A 6357-nucleotide genomic window follows, 5' to 3' on the forward strand; every position below is an offset into this window, starting at 1 on the left:
CAAGCGCGGCACTGTCTCCGTCGCTCGGCAACCGCCAAACTGGCAAAGGAGCCCTTGTCTCTTCTCTCCGCTGAGTGGCAGTAGGAGTTCAGTCCAATGCCCAGTGTGCACAGACTTCGCGGCCCAGAGGGCAGAGCCCTTCCTTGATAGAGGGAAGCCTCAGAGGCTGCAACTAGAATTGCGTATCTTTTTCACTCCGGATTCTAACGGTGAGAATCCTTTCTTCTTTTTTTTAAGTATGAGCCCATTTTTAGAGAGCTCGTTTTATTTATTTAAAATTTTATTATGTATTTATTTGGCTGCATTGGCCCTAGATTGCTGCGTGGGGGCTTTCTCTAGTTGCAGCAAGCCGGGGAGCGGGGGCTACTCTTCCTTGCCATGCGTGGGCTTCTCATTGCGGTGGCTTCTCTTGTTGCGCGGCATGGGCTCTAGGCACGCGGACTTCAGTAGTTGTGGCACACAGGCTCAGTAGTTGTGGCTCGTGGGCTCTAGATTGCAGGCCCAGTAGTTGTGGCGCCCGAGCTTAGTTACCCCGCAGCATGTGGGATCTTCCTGGACCAGGGCTCGAACCCTTGTCCCCTACATTGGCAGGCGAATTTTTTTGTTGTTTATTTTATTTTTGGCTGCGTTGTGTCTTTGTTGCTGCGCATGGGCTTTCTCTAGTTACACCGAGCGGGGGCTACTCTTCGTTGCAGTGGGCAGGCTTCTCATTGCGGTGGCTTTTTTCTTGTGGTGGAGCACGGGCTCTAGGCGCCCAGGCCTCAGTAGCTTTGGCTCTCAGGCTCAGTAGTTGTGGTGCACGGGCTTAGTTGCTCCGCAGCATGTGGGATCTTCCCGGACCAGGGCTCGAACCCATGTCCCCTGCACTGGCAGGCGGATTCTTAACCACTGCGCCACCAGGGAGATCTGAGAATCCTTTTCTAAAGGATAATCTTAGGGAGGAAATCACACTGATGGTCACACTGAGAACTTCTTTAAATTTAAAAAATAGCCAAGGGACGGAGAAGAAAACTTATTTTTTGCTATTATTATAAATCGCCACTTCTTTTTTTTTCTTTTTGGCTGCCCCGCGGGGCTTGAGGGGCCTTAGTTCCCCGATTCCCCGATTAGGGATCAAACCCAGACCCCTGCCACTGAGCATGCCAAGTCCTAACCACTGGACTGCCAAGGAATTCCTTAAATTGCCACTTTTTGTAGCCCTCTTTAGAAAGTTTTGTTTTTTCCCAGGAGTCGTGTGCCTCTTCTGATTCCCTAGAACAGCACTGTCCAGTAGAACTTTCTGCAGTGTGGTAAATGTTCTGTATGTACACTGTTCAGTATTGCAGCTACAGGCTATATGTGGCTACTGCGCACTTGACGTGTGGCTAATGTGACTGAGGAGCTGACTTTTAAAATTTTAATTAATTCAAAGTTAACCACACCTGACTCGTATTTAGCATATTGGATAGTACAACTCTAGGATATCAAAATCTTGTTCCTGCTAGACTCACTGTTTTTGTCAATCTGCACAGTCCTGATATCTGGATTATTTCAATTGCTTGGTTGGGGATATAAATTAAGATCTGTTAAGAGTTACCTAACATCTAATACCCTTACCAAAACCTAGCTAATACCTTCTTTTCCAAGTGAATCGCTTAGTCAGATAAATTTTAGGGCACCTGACCTTGCTCACATTCTCTGACAAGATATTGATATTCTGTTGTTTTGAAGTCAGTGGCTAAATGTATCTCTGTGTTATAAACGTTCTCAAAATCTTTTTATGTGATTGTGTGTTGGACTACTATAAGAGCTATCTATATTTGTGTTTGGGCATAAAATATTTGTCTACCTTTTTAGTAATTTCTGTAGGAAAAGGCCACGTTCGTATTATTCAAATTATATGCATTTATCAGAATATAAGCTCCACAAAGCAGAGGGTTTTGTCTGTTTTGTTCACTGTTTGTATCCCCTGCCTAGAACAGTGCCTAGGGCATGTTAGATATGCATTAAATATTTTTTAAAAGATTGTTTTGTTGAACTCTTTAGATTTAGCTGCTATGAATATTTAGTGTTTATATGATTTCAGGATTGCATTTATTTATATAAAATTTCTATTGTACAACCAATTGGAGACCATTTTAGATTTCCAAGTTTGCATTTTACTCTTTAATTCTCAATCAGTGGTAAATCAATGATAAGTTATTAATGAATTTATTAGTGTTGGCAAAAGAGCCTGTTGATTGAAGTAACTTCAGAGTTGAGTGTAGGGAAATAACATTTCAAGATTACTGAGTTGCTTTTTCTTATTTTTGAATTTTAGCACTTTACATATTTTTTAAATACTCTTTTTTGTTATAGTTGAGCAAAAATATTATTTATATTTTGTTGTGATATGTTTTTGGGAATTTCTGTAATGCGGAACTCTCAGGTCTTTTGAGATATTAAAATCTGGAAGATAATTTTGAGGAATGACAATGAAACTTATTCACATGTGTCATGCAGATGCCAATTTCAACATGGGGATTGAGTCTTAAATTGAAATAGCTTAATATGATATCACCTCAGAAGCAGAGCTTTCCAAAAAAGATCATATGATACTAGCAGCTGTCTGTGTTTGGTACTAAAAGAGTTCAATATGTGCTTAGAAATTTAACCAAGAGGTTGAATCAAGATGGCAGACCAAGAACAAGTTCTAGCCTCTCCTGACTCCTCCCCTCTTTAGAAAATCTCTAAAAATTACAGGAAAGTTAGATGAATACACCCTCTCATATGCATCCATGTACATACGTTGATATTGAAAAACATGAAGGAGTGCTCTCAATGGCCCAGACATTATGACAATCTTTGAAAAAAGAAGGCCAATGGGACTGGAATATAGTTGGACAAACAAAAGTTGCATAAGCAGAGGCTTAATATAGAAGTAGGAGTGGCCCTTGGGGGTGTTCTAAGCACACAGAAAGAAGCTATTGATATCTGTAGGGCCCTTGGACAATTGAGTTATTGATTGGGGTACCACTGTAGGAAGAGTCAGATAGGTCAGCCTCTCAACCTCGCTTCCATGTGAAAGCAGTGGATCGAAGAACTTGCTCCTAAAGAAGGCAGGGACAGTCATGTAGGCACTTTTGTTAAAAAGATAGGACAGGGCCCTGGATGGCTTTTGACAACTAGGGGGAAGAGAGAGGCCCCACATCTTGAAGACTGGTATCAACTCCCTTTATCAAGCTGTACACCCAACATTCCCTCCTCCACAAATCTACCAAAAATATAGTTTTAAAAGGACATATTACTTTCAAAAGAGCAATAATAAGACTCACACCTGACTTTTTAACAGAAATAAGGAAATCCATGAAAAGTGGAATAATGTTTTAAAAGAAGTTAACCTAGAAATCTATACCCAGCAAAATAGACTTCAAAATGAAGATACAAATGTGTTTAGAAAATGAAAATTGAGAAAAAAAACTTTTTTGTTACAGACCCACACAAAGAATTGTTAAAGAGAGTTATTCAGGCTCAAGGAAAAATGACCCAGATGGAAGCACAGAAATGCAGGAATAAATTAAGAGCAATGGAAAGGATAAATACAAGGTCAGTATATACAACTCAATTGTATTCCTATATTATAGCAATAATAAATTAGAAAATAAAAAATTTTAGGTGATAAAATTTATAATAATATAAAAAATTAAATACATATGAATAAATCTAAAATAGTGCAAGATCTCTTCATATCAAACTATATACTATTTCTGAGAGGAATTAAAGAAAACCTAAATAAATGGAGGGCTGCACCAAATTCAGGCTAGGAAGACTTTTAATGAAAACATATTACTTCTTCCAAATTGATGTATAGATTCAGTGCAGTCCCAGTAAAAATTGACATTTTGTGGTAAAAATTGACAAGCTGATTTCAAATTTACAGTTGACCATTGAATAACATGGCTTTGAGCTGTGTGGGTCCCCTTACATGTAGATTTTTTTTGATAGTAAATACTAAGTTACTAGATGATCTGTGGATTTTCGACTGGGTAGGGGTTGGCGCTCCCAACTCCCTTGTTGTTCAAGGGTAAACTGTATATGTAATTGCAAAAGGCCAAGAATAGCCAAGAGAGTCTCAAAGAAGAACAAAGTTGGAGGGCCTATACCTACCATATATCACCTCTTATTATTGAGATAAGCTCATTATTAGGATAAAATGGTACGGCTTTGGCTCTAAGATAGACAAATAGACCAATAGAAAAGAATAGAGGCCAGAAACAAACCGACACATATATAGTCTTTTGATTTATGACAAAAGTGATACTGCAGTGCAGTGAGGAAGTGTGAGCTTATCAATAAATTATGCTGGGTCAATTGGATATTCATAAGACCAGTGTGTCTTGACTCCTAGCTGTGTATACCCAAACGTCAATTTCACATAGATTGTAGACTTAGGTAAAACAACAAAGCTACTAGAAGATAACATGAGAGAACATCCTTATGATCTGGGGAAGGCAAATATTTCTTAAACTGTACAGAAAAATCACTGATCATAAAAAGATTGATAAATAGTTTATCATTAAAGTCGAGAACTTCTCTTAATAAAAATATGCCATTAAGAGAATTAAAAGGCAAGCTTCTCAATTTTTTTTCCTTAAGAAAATAAGCAATGAATATGCATTGAATCATTTTCATCAACTGATATTTTTTAAATTAAATTTTAAAGTTTATGATAAGTGTATATTCACGTGAAGTTGTAGGATATAATACAAGGAGATACTGTGTACCCCCTAAAGATAACAACTTGCAAAACTATGGTACACACAACCAGAATATTGGTATTCATACAATCCACCCATTTTCTTCAGATCTTCCCAGTTTTACTTTTACACGTGCGTGCGTGTATATTAAGTTCTATGCAGTTTTATCACATGTGGTTTCATGCATCCACCACCACAGTAAAGATTCAAAGCAGTTCCATCACCACAAAGTTCCTTCCTGTTGTTCTTTCATAACCATTCCCACCCCACCCCCCACTCTGTCTCCCCAGAATGCATTTTTAACCATCATTAATTTTTATAATAACCACGATTAAAATAACTATGTAATTTATTTATTTTTTAAAAATTTTTATTTTTTTGGCTGCATTGGGTCTTCGTTGCTGCACGCGGGCTTTCTCTAGTTGCAGCGAGTGGGGGCTACTGTTCATGGTGGTACGCAGGCTTCTCATTGTGGTGGCTTCTCTTGTGGAGCTCAGGCTCTAGGTGCATGGGCTTCAGTAGTTGTGGCACACGGGCTCAGTAGTTGTGGCTCATGGGCTCTAGAGTGCAGGCTCAGTAGTTGTGGCACACGGGCTTAGTTGCTCTGCGGCATGTGGGATCTTCCCGGACCAGGGCTTGAACCCATGTGCCCTGCATTGGCAGATGGATTCTTAACCACTGTGCTACCAGGGAAGTCCAATAACTGTGTAATTTAAACAGTGGTTCACAAGCATTTATCCAAGTCAATCAAATAAATGGTGCCTATATGTTTAACAGAAAGCAAAAGTTTAGTAACTCTGGAGGAATTAATTTCCTTGCTTGTTAAGAGATTAATAAACAAAGAATACATTATAGAAGGAAGAAATATGTTTTCACTTTGAAACCACTTAAAAAAATTTCTTTAGCTGTTAGTATTAATAGTAAGTATTATACTAATTAGACACTGCCTACCATTCCTAAATAGAAACTCACTTATGATGTTATCCTTCTTAATGCAGGAGGGGTATCTATTCCTTTTCTTTTCCATTCTTTTCTTTTTTTACTTTTCTTCCTCATTTCATCCTTTGGAGACTGTCTATAGTCCCACCTTTTCTCCAGTCTGAATCTTGAGTAGACTGATAATTGCTAACCGCATACCCATTCTCCTTTCTCTCAAATAAACAGAGTCCCAATTTTCTACTGAGCACAATGTAGCCAAAAGATGACTACATTGCAGCAAGTTGGAGTTTTGCATATAGTTCTGACCAAAGAGATATACATTAATGAACTGATGGGACTTCAGGGAAATCTCTTGAGAAATGAAGGCTGTTCCCCCTTTTCCTCCCTTCTCTATCCTGCTGCTTAAGTTTTGAGTGAAATGGCTGGAGTTTTAGCAGTCATTTTGGAACATGGGAAGACATGTAAGTAAAGCTAAGCAGCAAAATGGAAGAAACCCGGATCCCTGACACCCATAAAAACTTTGTGCCTGCACAGGACTTGCTACCTCTGGACTTCTTTCGTATGTAAGAGAAATAATTTTGTAAAGGAAATCATAACATATTTTAGCAGCTTACCCATACTTTCATAATAATTAGAACTCCCAAAGACTGATTCACATGATTACTTTAAATATATTTACATATTTAAATCAGAATTTTTGCTA

This window comes from Grampus griseus, assembly GCF_964374135.1.
Source record: "Grampus griseus genome assembly, chromosome: 16".
In the NCBI taxonomy this organism is placed as follows: domain Eukaryota; kingdom Metazoa; phylum Chordata; class Mammalia; order Artiodactyla; family Delphinidae; genus Grampus; species Grampus griseus.